We start from the raw sequence: 12,291 nt of genomic DNA, 5'->3' as shown, positions 1-12,291 counted from the left end.
CAGTTACTCCAACTTCAACCTCTGGTGACCATACTGCATTCTTGGAATTATTAACTCAACATTTTTTTTCTGATAAGATGTGGATAGTTTCTTTTTCTTCTCATTTGATAATCTTGGTATAGAATACAAGGAGTTGGAATTTGAAAACCTTCACCTCTTTGAAAATTCATCTTTTCTCAGTTACTGATAACAGGGCTAATTTTTGTATTGCTTAGTCTATTCGTTATTGGAAAAATACATCTCATATGTTAATTTGTCACATTATTTTTTTTGAAAACAAATGGAATGTTTATCTTCTTAATTTTATAACAGACAGAATTTCAAGGAAAAAATACAGTTCCACCTATAACACCATGTATTTTAATTCCAATAGCTTCTCAGGGTTGTTCAGAACTAGAACCATTACTGCTTGAAGAATACATTTAATAAATTTTATAAAATTATGTCTATTTCAATCTTCATAATAGATTTATATATGTATGTATTTATACACACACACACACACACATATTTCAATGGGAAAAGTAACTTTGAAGGAAAAAGAAAGCTATAAGTGCTAATGAAGCTTTTGACAACACAATCCTTATATATATATACCCAGAATGACTCAGACAAGGCTAACTCTGGATCTCCAAGTATATACATGTCAGCTAAAACTGAATGACATAGTATAATCTGTATTAAAAATATTTTGAAAAAGCAACACTTTTGTGAAATATTTTATATAAATATGAGTTGGAGGTGAGAGGCAAAGTTTCCTGTCATTGCTGCCTTCTGCAGTTACCAACCTATCTTTGTGTACCTCTCTGTGTGAGGTCTGTGAGCCACTCTGATTATGCTTCTGTGCCCACCCATGTGTGGAGCCTGTGTATGCAAGAATGTCCTCTGAGCTTGCTAGTGTCAACATGCCTGTCAGCCTATGTTCCAACGAATAAAGTATGTCCTATCTGCTTACAGTACCTCTTGGCATTATCTTTATCATTCCGGGCTCTAGGTATATTTTTTACCTGACTTGTATGTAAAACTTCACAACTCTTGAACTTAGCATACAGAAAAATATTAATAAAAATGATAGTATGTTCTATAATTATAGCACTTAGAAGATTACTGCAGAAAAAGTCTACAACTTCAAAACTTTACAAGTTAAATTGTGAGCCACCCTTTCAAAACAAAAAGAAAAGAAAAAAATCAACAAATGTCTTAAGTAGCATATTCTGAATTGTTTAATTCCCTTTTACACTTGACTTTGTCATTAAAAAATAACAATAACTTAAAAAAATCATTAACTGAGATAAAACTCCTGGTACTATTTAATCATTTGGAAAATTTACAAATTACAGAAAATTAGAAATAATTACATATCTCTGCAGGTAGAAAATCAGAACATTAAAAGAAGTATGCCAGATGCAAGGATAAAAGGCAACAGCAGTGCAGGAATCAATAATGCCTGCACGGAATTTTCTAGTCAGTTTGAAAAGTTCACATGGAGGGTTTTTTTCTTTTTCTTTTTAAGAACAGGAACATCACAGAAAATAAAACATATTTTAATTGATGTAACTATGGATAAAGTTTTAAAAAAGCACACATTATGTTTCCAGTAAAATGCAGATTAAGATATAATAAATTAGAATTGAATGCTTAAACAAAATGTTTTGTGGTAGTTTGGAAACTTGGACATTGTGGAAGATTAACCAATGATGGTAGTAGTCAAGTTTTCTCATCATTGTCATGTATATATAACATTCTGTGAAGTGAGTGGGTCATAGTTCAAACAGATTATTGGCTTGCTATTCCCACAAGCTTTGTGCCTCCATTTCTCTATCAAGTGACAGTTCATGCTAGTGAGGATGTAGATTAATGATAACACTCATACACTGATACACTGCTGGTGGAAGTGAAAACTCATATCTTACTTTTCACAAAATAAGTGGAATGTATTTTCTAAGACCTGTTGGTTTCATGGTAAATGTAAGATGCAGGGTAAAGTGATGCATAACTAACAGGTAGATACCAGTTTGAGTAAATATACAACTTACTGATTGATAATACTTGACCTTTAAATACTTAATAGCAGAGAGCATAGATATAAAACTGAATCTGCTTTGATTGATACCATTTAAGGAACATAATAGGAAGTTAGGAAAATAATTTGATGTGACAGAATATTTATACTTCTGAAGACAGAACTTTCTGTCCCACCTGGTTCCACAGCCATTCAGTCAAAATATATCACACAGAGGCTTCTGTTAATTATAAACTCTTTGACTCCTTAACTCATGCTTATTATTAACTCACTCTTACAGCTTAAATTAACCCATAATTTCGACCTATGTTTAGCCAGCCTCATGGCTTGATACCTTTTCTCAGTGAGGCATTCTTATCTTGCTTCATCTGCATCAGGCTGATAACTGCATCCCCCTTTCATCTTCCCACAATTCTCCTAGTCTGGTTGTTCCACTTGTATATCCTTTATGGCTCCTTGCCAATCAGTTTTTTATTAATATAATACAAGTGACAAATCTTTACAGTGTATAAGACCCTTCTCCTATAACATTTTCCTTTTTTATTTTTGTTTTCAAAACAAAACTCTAAATCAAATCTCCTTTGTTTAGCTTTTGTTTCTGACCATTATCCATAACAACTTGCAAACAATAATCTTCACAAACATCTATGATCCGTGTTTTGGGGGAATGAGGCCATAGCTTTCTAGGCTCTTCCTGCTGATTGGAGGCACTGATAAACTTATGGGGACTCAAAGAAAATTTAGGATTATGTTCAAGTCTTTACTGGAGTTTTCTGTGAGGCTAGATTATTTCAGTCAGTGGTCTTGAAGATGTTATGGATGCAGACCGTAGAAGAAACTGTAACAGAGATTCTCTGAAACATTGGATCATCTGGCCATCTTTTTCCATTGGAGATTTTTTATTTTTTTCAGGGGTCTTCCTTGATCAACCCCTTTTCCCCCCCAGAATGAACCTACCAGTACTCATTTCCTGTAGGAACAAGCAAAACCTCTTGTCCAAAGTAGCATATCTTTTGACTTAAATTTTGAAGTCAAGGCATTTTCAAAATATATAGACTGGATTTTGATCTTGTGGTGATTTACATACAATTTTTTAATCACATATTGCTTCTTTTTCAGCAGCCTAACAATTCAAAGACAATAGAATAACATATAGTATCCAGATTCTCTGTGTATTCTCCATTGTTTTATGTATTTATACTCTATTTTTAATTTTAAGCTTTAATGTTTGGTTTTTGGAGATAGTATTTCTCTGTGTATGTTTGGTTGTCCTGGATCTTACCCTGAAGACCATGCTGGCCTTAAACTCACAGAGATCTTCCTGCCTCTGCGCCCCTCACATACTGGTATCAAAGGCTTGTGATATAATACCCAACTATTCTATTTTTTAAAGGACTTTCTGTATCCTCTTCTCTTCTATCCTAAGCTTACATATATTTTAAAGCATGCTTTAAACTCTTTAGAGTTTTTTTTATCTGACTCTGTCTTTACTGTATATCTATTTTTTTCTGAGCATGTGAGTCTTAAATATGTTAAGCAACATGATTAGGATTAAAGCTGCAGCTTTGGAAGCTAGCTGCACACCATTCCTTAGCTTTGTAAGAGTCTAGCTATAGGTAGGGGTACTGGAGGAAGACATGTTTATTGTCACAAGTCTGTGAAGTTTCATGGTCCATACCACCACCAAGAAACCTGCTGCCAACTCCTCATAAACACCATTTAAGTGTTTGGTGGTAGAGCCTCTTAAATGAGCTGCAAGGTTTTTGCCATTAATGCTAAGAAGTCTCCCTTACAAGAGTTGCACCTCCGATTTCTTTTAGCAAACAGAGCCCACATGAGAAAATGTTGCTACCAAGAAGCTGTACTTGCCTCTGCTCTTTTGTGTCTAGAATCCCATCCAAAGCTCTCTCAGGTTTTATGTGAATATAGTGGCTGAACATTAGGTGCCACTTGTAGATGGAAGCTTCTGTCCCACCTGGTCTCACAGCTGTTCAGTCCTGAAGAAACCCACAGAGGTTCATATTAATTATACACTTTTTGGCCTCTTAGTTAAAGCTTATTGTAAACTAGCTCTTATAACTTAAACTAACCCATACTTTTTATCTATTTTTAGCAACGTGGCTTGGTACCTTTCCTCAGTGAGGCATTCTCATCTTGTTTCTTCCTAGAATTCTTCTAGTCTGGTTGTTCCACCTACACAATTTACCTGCATACTGACCAATCAACATTTTATTAAACTAATTTGAATGGGAAATATTTACAGGGTACAAGAGCATTCTCCTACAGCATATTTCTATTTACTCTACCCATTTTAAGAGTGCAATGGATTTTTATAACTTGCTTTTCTCCATTATATGTAAAGATGAAGAATTTCTCAAAACATTGGTACAAATACTTAAATCTGTCCTTCCCTAATTTCATTCACATTTAAAGAAAGTGAGCATACAATTATCTATTTTGGTGTGGGAGAATTGTCTGTATTCTGTCAATCATGTTTTAAATGAACGCTGATTGGCCAGGCAGGAGGTGTAGGTGGGAAAACCAGACAGGAAGTGGAAATGATGCAAGGAGAGCAGGAGAATTCTGGGGAGGAGGAAGTTGATTCCTCCCACTCCTGCTCAGATCACCAAAGCAGCAGGATGTGAGCTTCCCAACTGAAAAAGGTACTGAGCCACATGGCTAAAATAGATCAGAAAAAAATGGGTTAATCAAGATGTGAGCGTTAGCTAATAAGAAGCCTGACCTAATGGGTCAATCAGCTTTATAACTTACATAGATCTGTGTGTGATTTTTTCTCTGGGACTAAATAGCTGGGGGGCCAGGTGGGACAGAAAACCCCAACAAACAAGCAGCCCCTCCCCCATGTTACAGAATGGCGTCCACATGGATAATTGCATCCACAGAAAGCCTGAGAGAGCTTGGGAAAGACTAGAGTAAAGCATTTCAGTTTTCAGCCATAGCAGGTTAAAAGCTCCGCTGTTTTTAAATGCCGGTTTTCTGGGCTGTCCTGCCAGGGAAAACTGACTCTTTCAAGCAGGTTGTTATGGACACATTGTTGCAGCTTGCTTCCTGGCAAGGACCTTGAAACGCCATAGGAGCTTTTGAGTGTTGTCTTCTCCATATTCCTTAACAAATTAAAGCCCCACATGGTCAGAAAGAGAGAGGTATAGAGTAAAGAGAGATTCAAACAGAAAGAAAACCTCTAAATGTTTTACAGTGTGTTAAAAATATATGCAGGCTTGAAAAAAAAGAGGTTTAAAGCCTTAAAATAAAAAAGAAAGAAAGAGAGTAGTTGGGTGTGGTGATACACACCTTTAATCCCAGCACTGGGGAAGCAGAGACAGATGGATCTCTGGGAGTTCAAGGATAGCCTGGTCTACAGAATTATTCCAGGACAAAGATATACAGAGAACCTGTCTCAAACATTAAAATAAAAATAAAAGAAATAGAGGTTAAAATAAAGCCCAATAAAGATGGAAGATACACAGAGAATCTTGATACTGTATGCTATTATGCTCTCTTTGAATTGTTTAAATGCTGAGGAAGGAGAAACAGTTGCTAAAAGATATTTGCTTATAAATGCTGCAGAATTAATCCAAGATTGGTATTTTGAAAATACCTTGGCTTCAAAATTGAAGTCAAAAGGTATGTTACTTTGGAGAAGAGATTTTACTTTTGTTTCCACAGAAAACAAGAGGCTCTGGATTTATTCAGAGTTAAGAAAAATCATCTTTGACCAAGGGAGGTCACCTGAGAAATCTCCAGCAGGAATAGATGGCCCAGATGTCTTGAGTTCTTCATCCAGAACAGGTTCAGGACTGCTGCCTGAGATGATCAAGATTCACAGGATACTTCAGTTAGGACTGGATCATAACTCTAAATTTCCTTTATGTCCCCATAATATTATCAGCACCCCCAACCAGCAGGAAGTAGCCTGGAATACTGAAATACTACGCCCACATTCCCAAAAAATGGACTATGGATATTTTCCTTTGTTTTTTTTTCTTTCTTTTTTTTAGAGGGGGAAGTGGTGCGTGAGAATTGTATTGTCTGTATTCTGTCAATCATGTTTTAAATAAACGCTGATTGGCCACGCAGGAGGTGTACATGGGAAAACCAGACAGGAAGTGGAAATGATACAAGGAGAGCAGGAGAATTCTGGGGTAGAGGAAGTTGATTCCTCCCACTCCTGCCCAGATCACTGAAGCAGCAGGATGTGAGCTTGCCAACTGAAAAAGGTACTGAGCAACATGGCTAAAATAGATCAGAAAAAAATGGGTTAATCAAGATGTGAGAGTTAGCCAGTAAAAGGCTAGACCTAATGGGTCAATCAGCTTTATAATTTACAGAGTCCTCTGTTTGATTTTTCTCTGGGACTAAACAGCTGGGGGGCCTTGCAGGACAGAAAAACCACAACAAGCAAGCCGGCCTTCCTCATGTTACACTATTTTAGTAACAAAAGTATGTCATGAAATAAAGAGAACTTCTAGAATACCCATCTATCAGTGGTTTGCTTTATCATATATATATATGTATCTGAACTATGTACAATAATATAGTGAAATATTAAGGTAGCATTTATTGTTTTAATCAGAATTCAGGTTGATTACACCAAAGTATATAGATAAGGCAACATGTGCCATTGTCTTAAGGATGACAAAGTTAACTTTGCTGTTTTATGTGTATGTGTTTGTGTGTGTGTGTGTGTGTGTGTGTGTGTGTGTAAAAGAATATTTGTTAAGTAATTGAAGACAATGGAAGAGAGAATGAGAAAAAGAAGACAAAACTACTGAGCATCAGATAGACAACAACTAACTGTGTCAGATAATGCCTTGAATTTGTCCTCAAATTTATTTAACTGTCTACAAAACCTTAGTCCACATAAGTCTTTAAGTTTCATTCACATGCCGTTCTGTGAGAGATAGTGTAAAGTGTAGGACAGATAAAAAACTTTGTGTAAGTTACATATCCCTCATGAATATAGACTGTACCAGTGAATACTTTCACATAAGGATCAATAATGAGTCCTGTGAACTTACATGTCCAAAATGACAATTGTCTTCTCTGATTAACTGATCCTGTGCAGAGGGAGCACATTCTTGCCTGAGAGCATGTGACCAGAATATGGTATTTGCTACAGAACTGTCCATTCAGCCAATCAACTGAGCTAATAAAGCAACTAAGAATCCAGAACAGAATCAGTGGTTAGCTAACCAGGATTATCCAGAAAATTGTTGAAGAACTTTTCAGCGTTGTTAGAGAAGACAGGGAAATATGGCAGAGAAATCTGCAGAGAATTCATGCTCCAGAGAATGGGGAGAGAAAACCGACTAGATGAGGTCAGCCAATAGCCCCAGTTTTCTTGAATTTTTCAGGTCTTTATCTTAATTTCTAACTCCTGAGGTTTTATTATACTAGACCAAATTAAGTAATTGTTTCATCAGGGAGTGACAGGTGTTGATGACATTCATCTTCCAGGTTTGAAGTATTTAACTACCCAAAGTACATCAAAGTGCAAAATGGGTGTTACCTAGTTTTGTGGCAACAAAATGAAGTGCCTGAAATAATAAATTTATTAAGAAAGAATCAGTTTTAAAGAATGTATTCAATATCAAATATTCTCATTCATTTGGATAGCTTACAAGGCAACAGTAGTGAAAAGAGTTCACTTTTTGAGCCATGAGGCAACAGAAATAGAGGAAATGGCAAGGATCTAACAAGGTCTCCTAACATCCTAACAGTACTGCCTTTGATTACCTGACATTTCTCTTAGCCTAGATCTTCTGTCTACAGCACTTCTCACCATCACAAAATTGAAGATCAAACCTTTAACACATGAAAACTCAAAGACCATAGAAGAGTCCAAGAACAAAAAGTTAGCAATTTTGTGCCCATCCGGAGCTTAAATTCTGTTAATGCCTTCTAATCAAAATTAAGGATATGCAGCAATTTGCCTGAAAATGAACCAAAACTAAGAAAATGTCTTCTACATTAGAAAATAAAATAAGAATGTGACTACAGCATCATTCCTTGATTTTCTCTTAACAGATATTCATTCAGTCAAAGGGAGTTTGGAAGTATGAAACAAAGAGATGAATTTTGTTTAATGATGATTTTTATATTTAAGATAATAACATTACTTAACTAATACTGATAAATATCATTTAATATTGTTTGGAGTATACTTAAGAATTAATAAATCAAATTTCAAATTTTATTAATCCTTTGAATATATTTAGTTATGAGAAATGAAACAATATTACACATTATACTAACAGTTCATTATGAACAATTTAGGTTTTGATGTTCAATTTAACTTATAGAAAACTTTGTTGTTATATTATCTTCAGTCTCCATGAGTACACTAAAGATTATTTTTAATTTATTTTAAATATATGTAAGAATATTTTAAAAGATTTTATTCTTTATATTTAAAAAAAACTGACTAGAACATGATCTCCACTTTGGACAAGTAATTTTTTTTAATTTTCTTTTCCTGAAGAGACATTTTTATTATTATCATGCAAGACATTTATTTTCTACTGAAAATCCTCTCAGAACAACTGCAGGAGCTTTTGTTTTGTTTCGTTTCAGTTGCTGTTGTTGCTTTTCCCTATTTAAAAAGTAGATGAAAACTTCTTAAAAGAAAAATATCTACAGGGATTCTCTTTGTGCACACAGCAGAGTCTGACCCCAGGTGGAGACAACCCCTGCAGTGAATAATTGCTCAGCTGAAGGCAAAAATGGCCTCACAGTCTGAAATCCAGACAGAAACGAAAGAGTCACGAAAGTCAAAACATACTGGACTCTGTGTTCTTTGGCTCCTTTCAGTTCTTTGCATGAATGTGATCATATTTATGGTCTTATGTATTTTATATCCCTCTTGTTTTACCTATCCATAAATTAAATAAACTGCATATTAATGAGAATAGAAAAGAGTATGGATACTTTAAATGCAGATTGCATTTAACACTTCGTGTCTAAAATCATTTAGGTATTAGTTCAAAGGTATTGAATGAATGGGAAAGAAAAAATTGAGCTTTTGATTCATTTTTAAAGATTGTAAAATTTTATTCCTATCATCCAATATTAATAGGAGCTGAGCACTACATTGATAAAATAGATGCAATAAGATCTTCAGGACAAGAATATTAAGGATAATTCTCTAATACCCATAATTTTTAATGTGAACAATGACCATTGACTTCTATATTTCAGTATTTAAGCAAGCATTAGATTCAATTTAATTTTCTCTTGATTCCAGAGCCTTAATTTTGATGGTATAAAAAGCTAAAATGTGTGTTTCTTAATCTGTCTTTTAGAATTAAAGTTGATATATTTAAACTGAATGAGCCTTCCTTATACATGATATAATTTTGGTGAAAATATCTTTACTGCTTTCTATACAGTGACTCTGAAACCAGAAGAGGGTTAAAAACCTCAGAAAAGAGTGAAAGATCTAGAAAATTTCAGACAGCAAGTCATATTTAAACATCAACTTGGGAAATGACTCAGTGTGTATAGTGCTTTCAGTGACAACGATCCTCAGTGGCTCATATGTTCGATTGCTTTGTCTCCAGAGAGTGGAACTATATGAGAAGAATAAGGAGACTGTGGCCTTGTTGGAAGAGGTGTTGTTTTGTTGAAAGTGGTGTGTCACAGAGGTAGGCATTCAGGTTTGAAAAGTCCATGTCAAGCCAGTAACTCTCTGCTGGCCTGTCCGTAAATCATTACCTAAGTTCTCAGTCCATACTTGTTTGCCTTTCTGCCTTTCTGCAGCCAAGTTCACTACCTTTATGATCATGGACTAAATCTTTGAAATTGTAAGCTAGACCCAATTAAAGCCCTTCTTAAAAACTTTCCTTGATTGTGTTGTTTAATCACTGCAATACTAACGAAACTAGGACAGTGGGCAAAGTGTACATCATTCAAGAATGATGACCTGGGTTTGGATACAGTATAGCGAGTAATTGTAATCCTAGTGGACCTCTGGATGGGAATGGCAGAAAAGACAGAAGCATTCATAAACATTAATAAGCCAACACACCTGCGGTAGGCATCAGTGAGCAAGTGAGTCTTTGTCAATAAGGTGGGAGACAAGGACCTGATATTGCCCTCTGCATACCATTTATAAGCTACTTACACAAACCCACATGTGCACATATTTAAAAACACACATTAACTACAATACAAATTCAAAGAAACAATTTGTTCATCATTCCTCTAACTTGAATCCCCACTTTGTTCTCTTTAAAACATAAACATGTCCTTCCTGGGTTTTGTAATTCACGCCCATTTCCTTGGATTTCCACAAACAAAGAGACCAAAAACAAACACAAATGCCTCAAATTATGGGGCAAAATTAGGCCCATTTCACAGGAATGGAGAAGAAAGAAGACAGGTTTGAAAAGTTTGGAATCAAGTGTGTTTGGAGATGTTACAGCAGACCCTTAGGAGTAGGAGTGGAAGGCAGGGAGAGTTTCTGTGGTCCAGAAAAGACAATGGTCTAAAGTGATAACAGGTATATCCTCTTGGAAAACCAACACTTTGTGTAGGGTGAGGCAAGGATTACTTATTTTTACTTCATCTCCCTCACTTTAAAGGAAAAAAGTCAATTATGTCACTAAAGCAATCATATAATTAATATCAATTCTAGAAATTGTGTAATAAAATTTTATAATAAAATAAAAACTTGATGTTTTTTAAAAATGCTACTATGTATATATGCTTTATCTATTTCTGTTCACATTCCTTTTAAATAATTATTTTAAGACAATTGTCTTAAAATCATAGATATGCAATCAAGGAAAAAAATTAAACCAAAACCATACTATCCATATATATAAAGAGAGTATAAAATTGCTTGTTATTATAGATCAAATATTCTACGAAGCTTTGGAAATTAGTTCAGGACTAATTCTTTTGAAAATAATCTTATTTTGTTCCATAAGATACTATATATCCCTACATGCCTACATATATGTATATGAATACATAAACATATACACACATATATGGCAAAGTTCCATTCTTATAATTAAATATTTTAAAGTATGTATAAGTTAACTTTACTTTTTCACATAATATTATGTTTTTAAAGTTTAGTGTTCATGACTATATTGATTTGCTTGGTATAGATATAACAAACTACAAACTAGGTTATGAGTGAAGATTATTCACTTATTTTGTGTACATGTATGTGTTCACATATATGTTCATGGAATATATGTCAAGGGGGTGCCAGCACATGTGTATACATATGAGGAAAAGCCAGTGTCTTTTTTTGATTGTTCTGCACATTGTAGTGTTCAGACAGGTTATTTCACTGAACTTGCAGCATATCGATTTGCAAAGCTAGACTAGCTAGTCAATGGACTAAGGGTGTACTTTCCTCTTCCTGAGTCTTTGAATTCTGATTACCAAAGAAAAGCAAACACATCCTTGTTGTTGTGTTCCTTTTATTTCTCAAATTTTATTATGTTTTTATTAATCTCTATTATATAATTCACATTTACTGATTTTTATTTGTTATTTGGTATTCTCAAATCACGCACTATGACGGCACTCACCTACATTATGTTGACATATCCTATTTTGTTTTGTTTTTAAACGAGTATTTTAAGCCCGGCGATGGTGGTGCATGTCTTTAATTCCAGCACTTGGGAGGCAGAGGCAGGTGGATCTCCATGAGTTTGAGTCCAGCCTGGGCTACAAGAGCTAGTTCCAGGGCAGGTTTCAAAGCAACAGAGAAACCCTGTTTTGAAAAATCAACAAAACAAAACAAAAAAACAAAAACAAAAACTTAAATGAGTATTCTAGATCCCAACTCAGGTTTTTGTATTTGAATGTCAAGCACTGTACCCAAGGAAGCATCTTCCCTACCTTTCATTCCTTTCTTAAATGTAATCTGTAAATATTACTATCAAAATATTTTTATAAATGTTGTTGCTCTCTTTCCTATCCTGATTATTAGTGACTTTTATGCAATTATCACAAAATACTGAGGAAGCTGGTCTGAAATTTGGTTTTCTTTGGGTCATGGTTATAGTCCATAGTTAGCTAACCCAGTGACTTTTGAACCTTTGGAGAGGAAGTAACCTTGTTGCTTATATGAGCAAGCAATATACATATATATTTAGGTATATGAATAAATAATAAATGTGTTTATGTATATATAGAATGAATCTAGAAATTATATTGGTCTAAGTGACAGTAATAGATTCTTCTCTAGGACCTCTGACCTCACCATTCATGGGTACATGGTTAGA

Source organism: Myodes glareolus, chromosome 12 (assembly GCF_982192425.1).
Source record: "Myodes glareolus chromosome 12, mMyoGla1.1, whole genome shotgun sequence".
In the NCBI taxonomy this organism is placed as follows: domain Eukaryota; kingdom Metazoa; phylum Chordata; class Mammalia; order Rodentia; family Cricetidae; genus Myodes; species Myodes glareolus.
Note: the sequence above shows the minus strand (reverse complement) of the source record.